Raw genomic sequence first — 21,664 nt, 5'->3', positions numbered from 1 at the left:
ACGATGCCATCCCGTTTTCATCCCCACCACTATGGGAAGCAGGTGGTTCTTATTCACAGTGATTCTGTCGAGATTGTAAATGACATGTGCACAAAGTATAGTATAAATCAATCCAGTCGTTTACGTGGAAATGTCGAGCATGCATAGCTTATTACAATGTATATAAGCTTAAAAGGTGTGAAAACAGCGAACCCCAGAAACCGCATTATTAAATCGATTGCAAGAGTTCACAATCTTAATCCCTAGTCGTATTAGTCATTTATCTCTAATGATAATACCCTTCAAAACATTCTACGAATTAAATACGATTTTCAGTCGTCAACAACTCCAGCACAGGAGTGTTATACCGTAAGATGAAAAACAACAGTAAGGAAGTTTATATGTTCGTGCTATCTAGAGTGACAATATGAAATTACGGAAGAAAATAGAGGCAATGAAGTTACACTGTAAATATGTCAAATGAATCTGTAAGTTCTAAATACATTAAATACAGTTTCGCTGGATAAATAGCTAGGCAGCTATAAGACAAATAAATAAAAAAGTCGCGTTTGTTATGAAGTACAAATTTTTTATTTTCAAAAGGGCCTGGTTTGTTACTTGACCAACTATGCTATACAAAAGGTTTCACAAATTATGCTTCATTCGTTAGAGGTATCTACGACTTGTTTAGTTATACGTGTTCTCACACGGATCTTATTGTTGAAACCTACCCATGTTGGGCAAATCAGGAAGTAAGTGTACGAGAATTAAAGCTATAGCTGCCCTGTAGGTTGATTTGAACACCACGGTGCATTACTAGGCAAGTTCGATTACAAGTGGCTGTGTCCCTGTCTTTCTCCTACTTAAGAACCGGCTCACCCACCCAGTTACGAAGCAAAGTACAGTTTAATGTGGAACACAAACTGCAGCACAAGTTGGCTTGTTTCATATGCAAAAAGCATTGACAGAACAGAATTTCATCTCGATTGCTGGACAAAGTCCTGCAATCACTAAGAGACCTACGGTGGGAACTTTAATTCTGTACTCCGTCCCTTGCTCGACGTATTTTGCAGCTTAGGTATGTTCGTTACCAATGCAGCAGAATCATTAGCATTTTTCTTTAGCGGGAGAAATCTCACTCGTGCAGATATTCCGTTCCTTATTATTGTTTTTTTATATGCCATTATCGTAAGTTTACAAGTCTTAATTTTTAAGAAACAATTAATAAAAAATATTCTAAATTTACTGACATATTTCTGTCTCGCACGAAGTTTTTCTTTTTTTTTCTTTTACTGTTACCACTGGACGAGACTACGGCATGTAATCAAGATATCTGGCTCTGAATCCGCTTTTCCCTCTCTCACTGCAGCGACGAAGCCTATTTTGCAACTATCTGCCCACATGACTGCGATCAACAATTTCAAGGTAAACTGGCTGCCACTCTACTGAATAATATCTCAAGCTATCCAATACACTAGAGTTCGTTTCTGTAGCTCCTTGTGTAGCATTTTGTTCGTGTTGTTGGCGATAATAAGAGCACGACGACACCGGCTCATAACGTATTCCTATCCTACACTGTCTCCTGCTCATCAATCACACAGTAGCCCCGCTTCTCCCCTTTCATCCATGTACCGGGTTGTTATAATAATTAAAGAGCTGTTAAACAGATGTCCAGTATGGGGTGGAATTATTGTATGGCAGCGAAACTTTGTAGATATGCTAATGCATTAATGGGAAACCGATTTACGCTCAAAAAAATTAGTTCCAATTTTGGCCACTAGGTGCAAATCTGGCGCTGCGAATGCAAGAGAGATTAATTGATTAGAACGGGACGTGAGCACAAAATGTGAAACAAGTGAGAATGATAGCCGGCCGGGGTAGCCGAGCGGTTCTTGGCGCTACAGTCTGGAACAGCGCGACCGCTACGGTCGCAGGTTTGAATCCTGCCTCGGGCCTGGATGTGTGTGATGTCCTTAGGTTAAACAAACTGCCTATTGGCTTCTGTCTCGGGTTCTTCGGCCGACGTTCATCTAATGATTTTTCTGACGTTTAGCCAGCACGAGTGGCTGGCATTGTCAAAGCTTCACCCTCCATTGCTGGTGGACAATGCCAGCCACTCGTGCTGGCGAAAAGTTAAAAAAAAACATTAGATGAACGTCGGCCGAAGAACCCGAGACAGAAGCCAATAGGCAGTTTGTCAACAAGTGGCCACGAAAGCCTTAACAATTTTGTCCTTAGGTTAGTTAGAAAATGGCTCTGAGCACTAACATCTCAGGTCATCAGTCCCCTAGAACATAGAACTACTTAAACCTAACTAACCTAAGGACATCATACACATCCATGCCCGAGGCAGGATTCGAACCTGCGACCGTAGCGGTCGCGCGGTTTCCTGACTGAAGTGCCTAGAACCGCTCGGTCACCGCGGCCAGTAGTTTATGGCATATCGTCATTTATGTTAGTTAGGTTTAAGTAGTTCGAAGTTCTAGGGGACTGATGACCTCAGAAGTCAAGTCCCATAGTGCTCAGAGCCATTTTTTGTGAATGATATAATGCACCGCATACGTCGGCGAGATGCTGCATTCGTAAAGCGACGTCATCATCAACAGTTGCTCGCAGCTGTTCTGGTGGAATCAGAGACACGTGTTCCTGTTTACTGGCCCTCAGATCAGGCAGAGACCGAACGTGTCTCCGGTAAACACTTTCTTTTAGATATCCCCAGACCTAAAAGTCACATGGATTCAGGTCAGGTGATTTTGCAGGCCACGTGTATGGAAAATCTCTGGAGATAACACGTTCGTGGACGGCTGCATTACGCATACCTTTCATTGGGCGAGCGACATAAGGTGTGGCCCCATCTTGTATGAAAACAATAGTTTCCATACAGTTGCGCTCTTCAAAGCAGGAATCAAATGCTGTATGAGGAGGTCTCGATATGGTACATACGTCACGGTACACCTGAGGGACCCTCTGAATGTACTCTCTTCAAAGAACGGACAGAGAATAAAAGTGTTTGCAAATCCACACCACACAGTCCCATACGGCGAGTTCTATGTGTCTTTGTGCACAACATGTGATTTAACAGTACCCCAAAATCAGGAGTTCTGTGTATTCACTGTGCCCCGTAAAGTAAAATGTATTTCGTCGCTCAGACAATGTTGCCCGGCAATACGTCATCAACTTCGGTCCCTAAGAGAAACCGAAGAGCAGATTCAGAACGTTGGTGCGGATCATGAGATTGCTGCACCGTCTGGACCTTGTACGGATACCAGTGTAAAGTAGACTGCAATACTTTCCGTACCGTTGACCACGGAATGGACAATTATCGTGACACGGCACGAATATTAGCACTGCACGGGGCACGTGCTGCATGGCCAGATACAGTAATAGCAATCGTCAAAAAATTCCACCAAGAACGCCGGCCTGTGTGGCCGAGTGGTTCTAGGCGCTTCAGTCTGGAACAGCGCGACCGCTACGGTCGCAGGTTCGAATCCTGCCTCGGGCATGGATGTGTGTGATGTCCTTAGGTTAGTTAGGTTTAAGTAGTTCTAAGTTCTAGAGGACTGATGACCTCAGATGTTAAGTCCCATAGTGCTCAGAGCCATTTGAACCACCGAGATAGGACGCCATCGTCTTCCAAGTGCCACACCAAGCTCATTATCATCATCTTTAAACCACATAATGACATCGGGCTGCTCCTCAGACGTTTCAGTTGGCGATACTCTCTCAATGCAGCACTGCCGTACAAATAAAACAGTTTTATTAACAGCGTACGCTCTTTCTTCTCGATACCCATACCGTTCACACGCCTTATGGCTAGTAAAATGACAGGATGGATGTCATTATATTGTATTGTGTGTTAACCGAGGACCTAGAAAAGACGGAGAGGCTCCGTCCCCGCCGCAGCCGCAGTGGTCCACAACCCCACGACGACTACCGCAGTCCACTTCACCACTCCGCCGACCCACACCGAACCCAGGGTTATTGTGCGGTTCGGCCCCCGGTGGACCCCCAGGGAACGTCTCACACCAGACGAGTGTAATCCCTATGTTTGCGTGGTAGAGTAATGCTGGTGTACGCGTACGTGGAGAACTTGTTTCCGCAGCAATCGCCGACATAGTGCAACTGAGGCGGAATAAGGGGAACCTGCTCGCATTCGCCGAGGCAGATGGAAAACCGCCTAAAAACCATCCACAGACTGTACGGTTCACCGGACCTCGACACAAATCCGCCGAGCGAATTCGTGCCGGGGACCAGGCGCTCTTGGCCGGCCGCGGTGGTCTAGCGGTTCTGGCGCTGCAATCCGGAACCGCGGGACTGCTACGGTCGCAGGTTCGAATCCTGCCTCGGGCATGGGTGTGTGTGATGTCCTTAGGTTAGTTAGGTTTAAGTAGTTGTAAGTTCTAGGGGACTTATGAGCTAAGATGTTGAGTCCCATAGTGCTCAGAGCCATTTGAACCATTTGAACCAGGCGCTCTTCCCGCCCGGAAAGAAGTGCGTTAGACCGCACGGCCAACCGGGCGGGATTATGATTGTCATACAGTCATTCAAACGGTGCACAACGCCACATCTGCACCTCGTAGCCAAAATTGTCTAATTTTTTTCCAGCATAAATCTGTCCCACATTACCACATTATCATATCTAGATATTTTAGTCACTGTAAGATAATTAGAGCCCACATAGGACCCCCGTGAGTAGTTGAACTTTAAATATAACCACCCGCTTCTTGAGATGAATATTCCTTCCACCATAAACATTCAAACACCTTCCCTCCCGCGTGGAAACTTATTGTAGCTAGCCGGCCGCATCGGATAAGATGCCTGTCATCTCGACTGCTAGTGATACGAGGCCGTTGGGATCCAGCACGGCGTTCCCGTATTACCCTCCTAAACCCACCGATTCCATATTCTGCTAACAGTCATTGGATCTCAACCAACGCGAGCAGCAATGTCGCGATACGATAAACCGCAATCGCGATAGGCTTTATCAAAGTCGGAAACGTCATGGTACGCATTTCTTCTCCTTACACGAGGCATCATACAACGATTCACCAGGCAACGCCCGTCAACTGCTGTTTGTGTATGAGAAATCGGTTGTAAACTTTCCTCATGTCAGCACGTTGTTGGTGTCGCCACCGGCGGCAACCTTGTGTGAATGCTCTGAAAAGCTAATTATTCGCATATCACAGCATCTTCTTCCTGTCGGTTAAATTTCGTGTCTGTAGCACGTCATCTTCGTGGTGTAGCAATTTTAATGGGCAGTAGTGTACATTGCGCTTAAAAACCACGAAGATAAGATTCGAGAAATTAGGGCTCATACCGAGGCGTAGAGACAGTCTTTTTTCCCTCGCTCTATTTGCGAGAGCAAAAGGAAAGGAAATGACAAGTACTGGTACAGGGTACCCTCCGCCACGCTCCGTACGATGACTTGCGGCGTATCTATGTTGATGTAGACGTGTTTGAGACGGAGACGAGTTACTAACGCGGTACATGTTGTTTCGTGGGTCTCTAAGTTCCTTTTAACCGACCCACACGAGTTTCTCGTCCCACAGCGGCCCTAGGCCCTGCTATAATTTAGACAGAGCGCGGTGCATCGCGAGCTGTTGCTATGGCCCGACGGCGTGTTGGCGGCCATTAACGTGACATTGGTAATATATTTTATCAACAAGGACAGCCGGCAAGGTCGCGCCTCTAACCTATCTCGCAGCTGACAGCTCGCAGTTGGGCAGCGTGCCAGACACACTCCCACACGTTGCGACTCCTCCGTCAGCCGTCACCCACCCTACTGTATTCCAACTGACGTTTTCCATCATAACCAGTAAACACCATATTCTTTAACAACTGGTACTCCCGTTTAAAAAACACATTCAAGCGACAGATTACTTTACAAAAATGAGTTTATGTGTTAATTAGCTGACGTTAAGAACGTAAGCGAGAAAAATTTATAAATGTTTGAAATTAGGATTAAAGTTTGTTCGAAGTCGCTAAGGGCTTTCATTCCCAAATACTGGAAGAATATACCCGTCGTTAGGTAGGCAACCTGCAACTAGTTCCGGGTTCCGAGAGCTCCGCTTTGTAATACGCGAGGACGTGCTGAAAACTAATATACGCGGAGTTTTTTATTGTGAAAACTGTTAAAGTCATTTAAATGAAATAAACTTTATTAACATTCTACGTCATTGATCTTTATGTCTATACGTTTACACTGAAGCGCCAAAGAAACTTGTGTTGGCAGAAGAGCCAACACCGTGTTACTAGAGGAGGCCGAAATGCACGCGTTTAGCTCACGCAGGCTGGAGTAAAGAGGAAAGAACTATACTGACGTGAGGTCTGGAACATGACAAGGAATGAGAATTCAGAAAGCGGACGTAATTAGTTTCATACTTAACTTTAATCCATTAATGATGAACGTCGCTCTAGACGGTACGTGATTCAAAATATTAACTGTTCAGATTATAGTAACTGAATATAGCGCCTTGCAAGGTCGTAGTAAATGACGTAGCTGAAGGCTATGCTAAACTGTCTTCTCGGCAAATGAGAGCGTATGTAGTCAGTGAACCATTGCTAGCAAAGTCGGCTGTACAACTGGGGCGAGTGCTAGGGAGTCTCTCTAGACTAGACCTGCCGTGTGGCGACACGCAGGTCCGACGTATACTAACGGACCGCGGCCGATTTAAAGGCTACCACTTAGCAAGTGTGGTGTCTGGCGGTGATACCACAAAACTGATATAGGCAGACGTATTCAAATACAGAGAAATGTAGCCGTCCAGAGTGGCCGAGCGGTTCTAGGCGCCTCAGTCTGGAAAAGCGCGACCGCTACGGTCCCAGGTTTGAATCCCGCCTCGGGCATGGATGTGTGTGATGTCCTTAGGTTTAAATAGTTCTAAGTTCTAGGGGACTGATGACCTCAGCTGTTAAGTCCCATAGTGCTCAAAGCCACTGAGAAATGTAAACAGACAGAATACGGCGCTGCGCTCGGTAACGCCTATATAAGACAACAAGTGTCTGGCGCAGTTGTTAGATCGGTTACTGCTGCAACAATGGCAGGTTAGCAAGATCTAAGTGACTTTGGAAATGGTGTAGTCGACGCACGAGCGATGGGACACAGCATCTCCGAGGTAGCCATGAAGTGGGGATTTTCGCGGACGATCATTTCACTAGTGTACCGTGAATATCAGGAATCCGGTACAATATCAAATCTCCGACATCGCTGCGGCCGGAAAAACATCCTGCAACAGCGGGAACGACGACGACTGAAGAGAATCGTTCAACGTGACGTAAGTGCAACCCTTTCGCAAATTGTTGCAGATTTCAATGCTGGTCCACCAACAAGTGTCAGCGTGCGAACCATTCAACGAAACATCATCGATATGGGCTTTCGGAGCCGAAGGCCCACTCCTGTACCCTTGATGACTGCACGACACAAAGCTTTGCGCCTCGCCTGGGCCCACCAACACCGACATTGGACTGTTGACGACTGCAAACATGTTGCCTGGTGGTCGAGTGTCGTTTCAAATTGTATCGAGCCGATGGACTTGTGGGTACGCATACGACCTCGTGGATCCATGGACTCTGCATGTCAGCAGGGGATTGTTCAAGCTGGTAGGGGCTCTGTAATGGTGTGGGGCGTATGCAGTTGGAGTGGTATGGGACCCATGAAATGTCTAGATACGACTCTGACTTGGTGGGGGCTCTGTAATGGTGTGGGGCGTATGCAGTTGGAGTGATATGGGACCCACGAAATGTCTAGATACGACTCTGACTGGTGACGCGTACGTAAGCATCCTGTCTGATCACCTGTATTCATTGATGTCCGTTGCACATTCCGATGGACTTGGAACGATTCCAGCAGGAGAATGCGACACCCCACACGTCCAGAATTGCTACAGAGTGGCTCCACGAACATTCTTCTGATTTTAAACAGTTCGACGGCCACCAAACTCCCCAGATATGAACGTGATTGAACATATATGGGATGCCTTGCAACGTGCTGTTCAGAAGAGACCTCCACCCGCTCATACTCTCACGAATTTATGGACAGCCCTGCAGGATTCATGGTGTCAGTTCCCTCCAGCACTACTTCAGACATTAGTCGAGCCTATGACACGTTGGGTTGCGGTTCTTCTGCATGCTCGCGGGGGCTCTACACGATATTAGGCAGGTGTACCGATTTCTTTGGCTCTCCACTGTGTGTGAGGTCGTGCTGAAAACTAATAAATCCGTATTTTTTAAAGTGAAAACTGTTACAGTGTGTGTTTGGAAGAGGAAGGGAGTGTGAACGTGTCGATAAAGGAGCCGCCATGCAATGAAATGCACTGATCTGTTATAATAGTATGAAATCAGTCTGGCTATATCGTTGAGCAGACTTCAATTTTTCTACCCAAACATGTTTCACAAAAGTTAAGTTATCTTGAGTGCATTTTTTATTAGATTTTCTATCAAATTACTGGAAAAGTTCATTTCTACTGTCTCCACACAAATTATTTCAGTTTTAAAATAGGCTATTCACAATCTCTTTTGTTATGCCTCGTTAATACATGCTTCCGTTCCTGTAGCTTTCTTTACTTTTGCAGTATAACTTATTCTTGGACAGCTTGTCATCTGTAACAACAGAAAACTTTATACAGAAAATCATTTACATCGAAAAGTACTCCTGGAGTGTCAAACCGTTGTCTTCACTGTGAAACCGTACTTTTAACTTACATTGTCCTTACCGTTTACAAGATACGAAAATAAGAGGACGAACAGTTGAATGTGTTCTGGGCGGAAGTCTTGAATCTTGTAGGTAACGCCGGCGCGTGTGGCCGAGCGGTTCTAGGCGCTTCAGTCTGGAACCGCGCGACCGCTACGGTCGCAGGTTCGAATCCTGCGTCGGGCATGGATGTGTGTGATGTCCTTATGCTAGTTAGGTTTAAGTAGTTCTAAGTTCTAGGGGACTGATGACCTCAGATGTTAAGTCCCATAGTGCTCATAGCCATTTGTTGGTAGCACTCAAAAGCATAGATGACTATGCGTGATTTCTTCGACAGCTGGCTTCCACGTAGAGTCACAGACTGAGTGTCGTACTGTAGCCATTCGCATTATCGCATTTGGACACACTGCGTGAGATACGAATATGGTCCGGAGAAAGTTAGTACAGTACACAGTTTTAGTCTCGCGGTTACGACAAGTATAACTGTTGTGCTTGTTATTGCCGACCTACCCAACTATAACTCGTTTGTTCAGTGCACGACCAAGAAGAATGAGCTGAAGTCATAGCACTTGGTGCAGAACTATGTTTTCGCATTTAGGCTGCCTGCCAGCAGCTTAATTCAGACTGACGTGTGTCATGTTGGATGTCGGGCACGTTCCTAACACACATTGCTCATTAAGCCCTAATACAATTAGAGAGAAGCTAACGCATGCAACAAGTAAAACAGTTTGTTTCTGAAGAGCAGCACACACTAAGCCACGGTCCACGTGAGTCACGCGCCCCGCCCCTCCCCCCCACCCTCTGGTCCCTCCCCCCCCCCCCCCGCGGTCCATCACCATCATCCGATCTCTCGACAAAACCCTCTCGCTTCTACCGTATATCCAGTGGATGCGAATATGGAGGGGCCTGTGGTCAGCACACCGCTCTCCCGACCGTTGTCAGTTTTCGTGACTGGATACCTTCGGAAATATATCACGTTAATCGCGAACGTGAGGCAGGAAATGATTAGCCGTTCATAGCTCGTGAACGAATTATTACGGCGTGTAATTTATGCAGAGCTTCCAGTAAGGGGTATCTGACTGAGATGTGTTCATTGTTTAAGTCGCTGTCTACATTATCATTATTTCTCAGTAACTGATGCGGCTAAATGCCAAACATTTCTGAATACTCTAGTGGCTGTCCAAACACTGCAACAGCAGCCCTAATGAAACATGTTATTATTTATTTCTGTACTTGAGGCCGACGGCATTAGAAATTCAAGGTATCACGGTGATTAAAAAGATAAAAGTACCGTTAAATGAAAATACTGACTCACATTCAAGTTCTTGGAGAAAATGCTATGTAATATAGCGCGGTTGTTGTAGATAACTTAAAGGACAAAGAGAGTTCAGCGAATTTAGATAGGTATCGTTCGAAGAAAGACCACATTATTCTAACGAAACCCTGTTTAGTAAATTTATTGGACTACTATTCGATCCATCTCTAAGGATCATAGGAGTAGGATAACAGACTAGGACGCATAGTGTTTCATAGACAGTGACATTTCCCTCGCTCCATATTCCAACGTAACAAGATGGGAGTGAATGGTATTAGTAACAAGTTCCATTCTCCGACATTATACAGTGCTTACGTGGTGTGCATGCAGATCTTAATATAGAACAGGCACATAGGAGGATATGGAATGACACAATAGTTTACCCTACAACAATAAGTAGGTATTAGACAAATCAAATAAATGGGTAATTTTCAAACACTTTTCCACAAAACAATGTATTTTGTCCCTTTCAACAAACATTTGCATGTTTGTTACAACACTCTTTATACATTCTTTTTCGATCCTTTCTTCTTGTTTATTTTGATTTTTTTAAGTCTCAGTGAAGTGCTTCATAAAATTTTATATAATCTCGTAGCTTCACACTTTGTCTTAAGGGGAACGAGTCTGAGTGTACCGCCAACAGTGATCGATCCTACGATGTATTTTAGTAATCAATGTAATGGCCCACGTGTAAATATAAAACAATAAGAAAACATAGTTGACAAGAACATTATCAAAGGACAAACATTCTCTTCAACAACAGCTGCTTTATATTGCCATAAAGAAGATAAGCTGTTTTAATGAAAGATATAAACAAGTTACTGGTTCTGTTTGTTCTGTCTTTATTTGTTATTCGGTGCTATTTATGTCGACTGTAAGAACACATATTGTGTATGTATACAGGGTGGTCAATTGATCGTGACCGGGCCAAATATCTCACGAAATAAACGTCAAACGAAAAAACTACAAAGAACGAAACTCGTCTAGCTTGAAGGGGGAAACCAGATGGCGTTATGGTTGGCCGGCTAGATGGCGCTTCCATAGGTCAAACGGATATCAACTGCTTTTTTAAAAATAGGAATCCCCTTCTTTTATTACCTGTTCGTGTAGGAAGTAAGGAAATATGAATTGGGGCCAATTATCCTTCCTCCCATAATGCCGCACCATACATTAACCCGCCAGGGTCGCTGATGTTCCACTTGTTGCAGCCATCGTGGATTTTCCGTTGCCCAATACTGCATATTATGCCGGTTTACGTTATCGCTGTTGGTGAATGACGCTTCATCGCTGAACAGAACGCGTGCGAAAAGTCTGTCATCGTCCCGTAATTTCTCTTGTGCCCAGTGGCAGAACTGTACATGACGCTTAAAGTCATCGCCATGCAATTCCTGGTGTATAGAAATATGGTACGGGTGCAATCGATGTTGATGTAGCATTCTCAACACCGACGTTTTTGAGATTCTTGATTCACGCGCAATTTGTCTGCTACTAATGTGCGGATTAGCCGCGACAGCAGCTAAAACGCCTACTTGGGCATCATCAATTGTTGCAGGTCGTGGTTGCCGTTTCCCATGTGGCTAAACACTTCCTATTTCCTTAAATGACGTAACTATCCGGCAAACAGTCCGGACACTTGGATGATGTCGTCCAGTCTTCCAGGATACCGAGCAGCATACATAGCACACGCCCGTTGGGCATTTTGATCACAATAGCCATACATCAACACGATATCGACCTTTGCCGCAATTGGTAAACGTTCCATTTTAACATGGGTAATGTGTCACGAAACAAATGCCGTCCGCACTGGCGGAATGTTGCGTGATACCACGTACTTAAACGTTTGTGACTATTACAGCGCCATCTACCACAAAGCGAAAAAAGTGGTCCAACTAAAACATTCATATTTCTTTACGTACTACACGAATATGTAATAAAAAAATGGGGGTTCCTATTCAAAAAAAACGCAGTTGATATCCGTTTGACCTATGGCAGCACCATCTAGCGGGCCAACCATAGCGCCATTTGGTTTCCCCCTTCAAGCTAGACGAGTTTCGTTCTTTGTAGTTTTTTCGTTTGATGTTTATTTCGTGAGATATTTGGCCCGGTCACTATCAATGGACCACCCTGTATAATAAAACGGATGATTGTATTAGAAAAAGATGTTCTGTAAGCAACCAATTTCCTACGCCTACGTGAAAATTCATGTACATAATACGAGTCATAAAAGTTTCCTGTCAATGTGCTGTCAGTAACCTATGTCACTTGCCATCTGAGATGAGACACAGTGGTTTCTATAAATCAGTGTCTGCAATAGATGTCACAAAGTGTAGGCGAAGTGTTCTGAACGGCCTGATATGAACAACAATCCTGCCATTCATCGAAATACCAATTCGTAATACACCAAAAGTCAGACGCCACAATAAAACAGGCGACGCAGAATGTTATTGAGCAAGGGAGACATTGCACAAGTGCCTCCACGTCTGCTTCTCCGTCCCAAAAATAGATGGAGTCATTGCACTGAGAACTAAATGCAGAGCATCTGCACAAGAAATGAATGTCAGCACATCGCTGGACTCCATTCAGTCCGACAATGGCAACAATTGACGGCCAGTGCCAACACATTTATTACTGAAACCTGAAACGTTTCTGCAGGATGAGCGGGAGGCGACTGTCAACACGCAGTCGTCCTTTACGACCTTCCCACGTATTGTTTCCTCGGGGTCAACACGGGAGTCAACGAATTTCTTCACCGTTGTACTATTGCTGTGTTTTGAGTGGAAATACTTGAAACTGGCTGGGCATCGGCGTGTTGGCGAGGTCCGGTGGCGATGGCGGCGGCGGCTGCAGTGACTCACATCTCCAAACATCCTATTTTTACGCCGACTTTCCAGCGCAAATATTCCTGCGCTGGTCCCTGGCGCCGACGCCAAATGTTACATCACACACGACCGCGTCCTGTCGTCACGATTCTGGCAAGCGGCAGGTGACGTCCATCTCAGTTGTTATATCGGCGCTGCAGAGGCACAACGACACACATTGGCACCGGAGTATTAAGCTGCTCGCGAGCTATGATTTTACTTTTCAATTGTATCCAAAATTTACATTTGCAGTCGTGCCTGTATTTACTACAGAGAAAGTACACTACTGGCCATTAAAATTGCTACACCACGAAGATGACGTGCTACAGACTCGAAATTTAACGAACAGGAAGAAGATGCTGTGATATGCAAATGATTAGCTTATCAGAGCATTCACACAAGGTTGGCGCCGGTGGCGACACCTACAACGTGCTGACATGAGGAAAGTTTCCAAACGATTTGTCATAAACAAACAGCAGTTGACCGGCGTTGCCTGGTTAAAAGTTGTTGTGATGCATCGTGTAAGGAGGAGAAATGCGTACCATCACGTTTCCGACTTTGATAAAGGTCGGATTGTAGCCTATTGCGACATTGCGACATTGCTGCTCGCATTGGTCGAGATCCAATGACTGTTAGCAGAATACGGAATCGGTAGTTTCAGGAGGGTAATACGGAACGCCGTGCTGGATCCCAACGGCCTCGTATCACTAGCAGTCGAGATGACAGGCATCTTATCCGCATGGCTGTAACGGATCGTGCAGCCACGTCTCGATCCCTGAGTCACTAAATGTGGACGTTTGAAAAACAACAACCATCTGCACGAACAGTTCGACGACGTTTCCAGCAGCATGGACTATCAGCTCGGAGACCATGGCTGCGGTTACCCTTGACGCTGCATCACAGTCAGGAGCGCCTGCGATGGTGTACTCAACGACGAACCTGCGTGCACGAATGGCAAAACGTAATTTTTTCGGATGAATCCAGGTTCTGTTTACAGCATCATGACGTTCGCATCAATGTTTGGCGACATCGCGGTGAACGCACATTGGAAGCGTGTATTCGTCATCGCCATACTGGCGTATCACCCTGCGTGATGGTATGGGGGGCCATTGGTTACTCGTCTCGGTCACATCTTGTTCGCATTGACGGTACTTTGAACAGTCGACGTTACATTTCAGATGTGTTACGACCCGTGGCTCCACCCTTCATTCTGTCCCTGGGAAACCCTACATTTCGGCAGGATCATGCACGACCGCATGTTGCAGGTCCTGTACGGATCTTTCTGGATACAGAAAATGTTCGACTGCTGCCATGGCCAACACATTCTCCAGATCTCTCATCCATTGAAAACATCTGGTGAATGGTGGCCGAGCAACTGGCTCGTCCACGATACGCCAGTCAATACTCTTGATGAACTGTGGTATCGTGTCGAAGCTGCATGGGCAGCTGTACCTGTACACGCCGTCCAAGCTCTGTTTGACTGAATGCCCATGCGTATCATGGCCGTTATTACGACCAGAGGTGGTTGTTCTGGTTAGCGATTTCTCAGAATCTATGATCCCAAATTGCGTGAAAATGTAATCACATGTCAGTTCTAGTATAATACATTTGTCCAATGAATACCCGTTTATCATCTGCATTTCTTCTTGGTGTAGTAGTTTTAATGGCCAGTAGTGTACATTTGCAGTCGTGCCTATATTTAGTACAGAGAAAGTATAATAAACATCGTGTTAATCCATAAACATTCGTGTTTTACCGTCTCGTAGCACGCGTTCAGGACCGTGCGGATACGTCTTCAGGTTTAATTTGCTTTAACATTATTTCCGTTGCTTATGAGCGAGATGATTTCGCCGAGAATTGCTTTCCTGTTACGAAATGTTTCACAGTTAAATTCTGGAAAATCCAATCGGCGAAAACGAGAGAGTACAGAATGAGCAAAGCGTGAGGATTTTACCAGATCAGATGGAGAAACATTTCCTTGATGTCCTACTCGCAATTAGCAGAGAGCAAAGTTCTCAGACCAAGAAAAGAACAGTAAAAGAGTCAGCAGAAGATGAAGCTACTATTAGTCGTCGAAATTAATATTAAGTAAATAACTCTACAGATGTCAGTGCACAGTTTGACTTTGGCATCTTTGGCTGGTTTTAAGTTTACTGTACCTGTTATGTTTTTTGTCTACATATAAGTATGTGCATCTTGGGCGAACTGCTGTATTATTATGAATTACATGAGGGGGGAGAAAGATTAGAATTTAGCGTCCCGTCGACGACGAGGTAATTAGTGACTTAGCAAAAGCGCTGCATGAACAAGGATGCGGAAGGAAAGTGGCCGTGTCCTTTCGTGAGAAACCATAACCCTTAAGTGATTTCGGAAAACCTAGACCTGAATACCCGCCTTCGTAACCGAGATCAACAACGGACGCTTGTGTGGTGGCACTCTACTCTGAGGTAAGCCGCCTCAAATCCTAGTGGTGAATGAAATTTTCATTGGAATAGGAATAACACAAAATTGCCACGCAAATCTAAAGTTTTTTAGTAGAGTCATTAACTGAATTTCTGTGAATGTTACGTATTACGTAATTCATATAGTGGGCGCCATACAACCAGCCGATGTATTTTCCGCAATGCTTATCTTCATTATACAGTAGTCTTGAATTAACTGTGGCAAAAGCAGGGGACTGACGTACTAGGACATGTATTGAACTCTGAAATAGTGGTATGTGATCTAATGTATACGTGACATGGGTTGCGCCACGAGTTGAACTTATTATACTATCGCCTCAATATGCACTTCTTGTATTTTTTTTAGCTAGGCACTAGCCGAGATGTAGATTTGCTTTAAGAAAGACTGAAAGGAAAGGACGACTGATTGCTGTGCTCCATCACTGTGAATATATTAAACTCTTGGCACTCTTGTAATAGCAGTCACTCTTCGTCAATGTGTGCCAAGAAGGAAACCCTTTCCCTGAAAGGATGCTCAGTTTACTCCTTAGGGTTCTCTGACGAGCAATGTTACACGATCTAACACTGTTCCCAACACTCTCAGAGTGGTGTTTATAGCGACACTACAGGATGGAGGAAGGGATGAAAGACGTTCTGCATAGCGACGGGCGACACTAACGAATGGATCGTGAGATGAGCAAGTCTGCGAATTCTCTATAGTCAAATATGTAAGTGGAGATGCAGTGTGAAGTCTCTTTCGAAGAAAGACAATGACTATCACGAAAATATAGCAGTTGTACATCCAAATCAGAGACTTTTTTTTATTTTAGAAGCACCATGACTGCACAAAATGCAACAAATAGTGTATTATAACCAGTCATAAGCGGTCGCAGGTTCGAATCCTGCATCGGGCATGGATGTGTGTGATGTCCTTAGGTTAGTTAGATTTAAGTAGTTCTAAGTTCTAGGGGACTGATGACCTTAGAAGTTAAGTCCCATAGTGCTCAGAGCCATTTGAACCATTTTTTGAACCAGTCGTAATGCAAAACACTAGCTTCATAAATGAGTTTCGAAACCTGATACCTCTTCATCAGCTACTACATGTGTTTTCCATCGAAGCTGTTAATACCGCTCTTAGAGGAATGGACACTGTTTTTATACAAGACGGGTAAACACTTGAACTTCGATTAAAAATTCAGTTTGCAGTTCGGGTACTTTTGGCCACATAAAGTATGATATAGTCAACAATTATTAAATCAACAGCTTATTTATTGGGAATATTACACATCGTGTGATGCCTTTACGAGCGAGTTATGGAAGTTGAGGAATACCTTAACAGACTGCTGCTATACTAAGACTTCACAGCAAATCAGTGCGATCCCATATATTCGTATTAATATTTTTCAATATTTTATACAAATCAACATGTCACTAAAGTGATGACGTCCGCTAAAAATTCAGTCTGTGTCAAGAATACCAGTGTTTGTGCATGACACGCAGTTTTACACGAAAAACATCGTCAGCAGACGGAGCAGCGTTTCCACGTAAATCTGCGATAGCCGCAGTTATCAAAATATTTGCACTAAGATATGGCCCGTTAAGACTCACAAGACGCGACCGTTAGCACTGGGATGAAAAGGGACACCGATTTTATTATTTCCGCTCTAGATGTAAAACTTTTAACAAGATATATATAAGATTTCTTAACCCTAGTAAACTCCGTGAATAACACTTCTGAGCACATGCATTCACGTACAGTTCTAATGTACGAAGCTGCGTATAGAAAGAAGGAAAAAAAGTTTCGTTTTCACTCTAGTCTCCCATATTGTTATATTTTCCTAAAATATTTGACGAAATATCATGGATGTTTCGGAGCCGAAGGTCCACCCGTGTACCTTTGGTGACTGCACGACACAAGCTTTACCTATCGCCTGGGCCCATCAACACCGACTTTGGACTGTTGATGACTGGAAACACGTTGCATGGTCGGAAGAGTCTCGTTTCAAATTGTATCGAGCGAATGGACGTGTACGGGTATGGAGACAACCTCATGAATCCATGGACCCAGCACGTCAGCAGGGGACTGTTCAACCTGGTGCAGGCTCTGTAATGGTGTGCGGTGTGTGCAGTTGGAGTGCCATGGAACCCACCCCCTGATACGTCGAGATACGTCTCTGACAGGTGACACGTACGTAAGTATCCTGTCTGATCACCTGCATCCATTCATATCCACTGCACATTCCGACGGACTTTGAACAATTCCAGCAGGACAAAGCGACACCCCACATGTCCAGAATTGATGCAGTTTGGCTCCAGAAACACTCTTCTGAGTTTAAGGGGGGTGGGCCGTCAAACGGGCCGACTTGGAGCAGGTGAGGCACCACAGGACATTTTATTTTCTACTGTTTATAATTTTACAAATAAATTCATAAGACTTTGTCAGCATGACCAGGAAGGATTCAGGACTCACACTCATAGCAGTGGAAGTGCAAAAACATAACAAAATAAATTTTTTTTAGGTATGAAATTTCATCATTTTTTCACTTACTGTTGGCTGCATTTGTTGCTATAGGTACATTTTTCTTCACAAGACAGACTCTTTGATGAATTTTGCACAGCATACAAACCATACTTACAGGTGTATGAAACTCTAGAATTTTCCAAATCTATAAAAAAACTGTGGCAAAAATTGAGATAATTAACTACAAAATTTGATTCTTTTCTAAACATAAAGTTCAAAACGTAACAGCTCATTCATTTTCTCATAAATTTAAACAGATTCTAGAGTTTCAGACACCTGTAAGTATGGTTTGTACGCTGTGCAAAATTCATCGAACAGTCTCTCTTACTGACGAAGAAACGTTTACCTATAGCAACAAATGCAGCCAATAGTAAGTGAAAAAATGATGAAATTTCACATGTAAAAAAAATTGTTTTGTTACGTTTTTGAACTTCCGCTGAAACGAGTGTGAATCCTGAATCCTTCCTGGTCATGCTGACAAAGTTTTATGCATTTAATTGTAAAAGTATTGACAGCGGAAATTAAAATGTCCGGTGGTGCCTCTCCTGCTCCAAGTCGGCCTGTTTGACGTCCTACCCCCCCCCCCCCCTACCCCCCTTAAATACTCCCGCTGGCCACCAAACTTCTTCCCAAACATGAGCATTATTGAGCATATCTGGGATGCCTTGTAACGTACTCTTACGGAATTATGGGCAGGCCAGCAGGATTCATCATGGTAATTCCCTGCAGCACTACTTCAGACATTAGTCAGGTCCATGCCACGTCGTGTTGCGGCACTTCTGCGCGCTCGCGGGAACCCTATACGACATTAGGCAGAGTGTACCAGTTTCTTTGGCACTTCATTGTATATAGCCAGCACAGTGATCGCCATTGCGTCTGGGGTTCACCAGCAGATGGATGGTGTTCGCACATTCGATACTGTCGTTGTCTCGAAGGAAGAAAATGGTTCAAATGGCACTGAGAACTATGGGACTTAACTTCTGAGGTCATCAGTTGGTTGGTTTGGGGGAAGGAGACCAGACAGCGTGGTCATCGGTCTCATCGGATTAGGGAAGGATTGGGAAGGAAGTCGGCCGTGCCCTTTCAGAGGAACCATCCCGGCATTTACCTGGAGCGATTTAGGGAAATCACGGAAAACCTAAATCACGATGGCCGGACGCGGGATTGAACCGTGAGGTCATCAGTCGCCGAGAACTTAGAACTACTTAAACCTAACTAACCTAACGACATCACACACATCCATGCCCGAGGCAGGATTCGAACCTGCGACCGTAACGGTCGCGCGGTTCCAGACTGTAGCCCCTAGAACCGCTTGGCCACCCTGGTCGGCTTGAAGGAAGAGCCCTAGATCGTTGGAAAAGAATGAATGTCAACGAGCCACTTTTCAGGCATCACCGATCGAAAAAGAAGGAAGAATAAAGTTTAACATCCCGTCGACGAAGACTTGAGAGACAGCTTAGCTTCGGAATGACCAAGGAAACTGCCCGTGTAAAAGGAAGCACTGATGCATTCTGGTAACAAATCTTGATTTCCAAATGGTTCAAATGGCTCTGAGCACAATGGGACTTAACATCTGTGGTCAACAGTCCCCTAGAACTTAGAACTACTTAAACCTAACTAGCCTAAGGACATCACACACATCCATGCCCAAGACAGGATTCGAACCTTCGACCGTAGCAGTCGCGCGGTTCCAGACTGAAGCACCTAGAACCGCTCGGCCACACCGGCCGGCTCTTGATTACCAGATGGGGATTTGAATACAGAACATCCCTGAAAGTTCGTCATATCATCATCGACTCGCCCTGTACGTCTAAATTTCTGTGATAATAGTGCCGTTGACATTAAACAGTAATATCACGTAGGGAATAATGTTGCATTTATTCACTTCTCCTCGAAGACGCGCTCTCTGAAATATAACAGGAAGTCCTTCAGTGGCTGGTGGGGCGACATGAGCTCAGTATTTGCGTATATGAGTGGGAACACGCTCTGCAATCACAGTGTGATTCACTGTGACAATAGTTGCCCTTTTCGTTCATTTAGTTGACTTATTGTAGCATCATCACATTGGAATTCAGTGAATGTTTCTCTTTCTCTCTCACTTTCTACCAGGTGAATACTACTGACGACTCAAACGTTTATAGTTTCGTTAGCAGCTGCGCCTAGAATTCTACCAACGAATTGTTTCGCGATATTTCGTCACTGACTCGCCCAGTATGTCTGAATTTTTGCGGTAATATTGATTTTGTCGTTTAACAGCAAATACGTGGGAGTGATATTGCGTCCATTCACTTCTCCTTGAAGAATCGCTCTCTGAATTGTAATAGGACGTCCTTCGTGCCTGGTGGAGCGATATGAGCACAGTATTTGCATATATGAGTGTAGAAACACACTCTGCAATTGTTCTGGGATGATCGTATTTGTTACGTTATATTAGTACATTTATAATGTGGTAGTCGATGAGTCAAGAGTAACAGTTTGGAGAGGGAAATAATTTTAACAAATATCTTGTTTTATTCGTATTCACGTGACCTGATCTTAGTCTGTTATCAGTAACGATATTTTCTCTCATGAGCGAGTTGAGAAACTAGATGCTTCGTGGAATCTGTTGCTGTATTGACCAATACCATGCGCCTTTATTGCTATGATCCATGTACACTAACTTCGTCCATTCCGTTTGCTTTGTTGGCGAGTCTAATACGAAAATCACTGTATCGTAGGGTGAAGCATAATGACATGCACATTCGATACCTCTAATTTCATCGTGGCCCGGTATTCATCGTAGACGAATCCGTTGACACTGCTTCTTTGCTGGATTGAAACTTCTCAGTACATTGCGTGCCAAAGGATTTACAGTTTTTTCTTCGGCTGCCCCCCCCCCCCCCTAAGACAATAGGCGATCGTCGAGGCAGTACGTAGGACTTCGTCGACTTTTAAGTCAATTATGTACATAACGGATCAATGAATGGTACAAAGTACGGCGTGAACACACTTTATTCAACATGTATAAAAAATGTTCAAATGTGTGTGAAATCTTATGGGACTTAGCTGCTAAGGTCATCAGTCCCCCAGAACTTAGAACTACTTAAACCTAACTAACCTAAGCACACCATACACATCCATGCCCGAGGCAGAATTCGAACCTGCGACCGTAGCGGTCGCGCGGTTTCAGACTGAAGCGCCTAGAACCGCTAGGCCACTCCGGCCGGTAGTTCTGTAAGACACCTGTCGATTTCCATCCTTGTCATTGCTGAATTTTAGGCTGTGCTCTGTTTCTAATGGTGCCGACAGTGTGTTGTAATCAATTTTTCTTAACACAGTCGTTCTCACTGCTGTACTTTCATAGTGACGGCCTCAAAATTTCTGTGATTTGGAATCACTTACTGTGAACGTTACTTACAAATAAACTTAGCCATCTCTAAAGCTAAGAGAACGTGACTTACCTGATGAGAAGGGGCTATGAAGAACAGGGAGAAGGGCGGAAAAATTGTTAGAAGTGGTTTCATTTCCCACAGACACTAAAGCGAGACGAGAGCTGTGCAACGTCAATGTGCTTGGATGAAACGGAGCTGATGCAATGAGGTTCTTGCCCTTTCTGGCGTCCAGTAACTGGCTGCATTCCTAGCTTTACAGAAAAAGTCATAGCGAGTAATTGGAATAGAGCTGGTCCAGCGATTTAAATTCTGAGCGGCGTGCTGGCGTGTGTAAGCGGCGGCGTCGGTTAGGAAAGGCGGGGTACGGAGAAGGAGTGCGGGTACGGCGCTCGCCGTCCTACTTTTACGTGGCTGCTGGTTACAGCTACCGCTGCATGTAAGGCCAGGCAGCCGCGCCGCGCTCTGCAAAGCGCCTTCTGCGTGTCAACAC

At 44.7% G+C, this 21,664-nt stretch overlaps 1 protein-coding gene across 3 annotated transcripts in view; it reads right to left on the bottom strand.

The window, feature by feature from the left end:
- The window catches only part of LOC126183184 (nuclear hormone receptor FTZ-F1 beta), a 413,728-nt gene that overhangs the window by 267,941 nt on the left and 124,123 nt on the right, over window positions 1-21,664 (bottom strand). The window lies entirely within an intron of this gene.

This window comes from Schistocerca cancellata, chromosome 4, assembly GCF_023864275.1.
Source record: "Schistocerca cancellata isolate TAMUIC-IGC-003103 chromosome 4, iqSchCanc2.1, whole genome shotgun sequence".
Classification (NCBI taxonomy): domain Eukaryota; kingdom Metazoa; phylum Arthropoda; class Insecta; order Orthoptera; family Acrididae; genus Schistocerca; species Schistocerca cancellata.
Note: the sequence above shows the minus strand (reverse complement) of the source record. Positions and strands in the feature narration are given on the sequence as shown.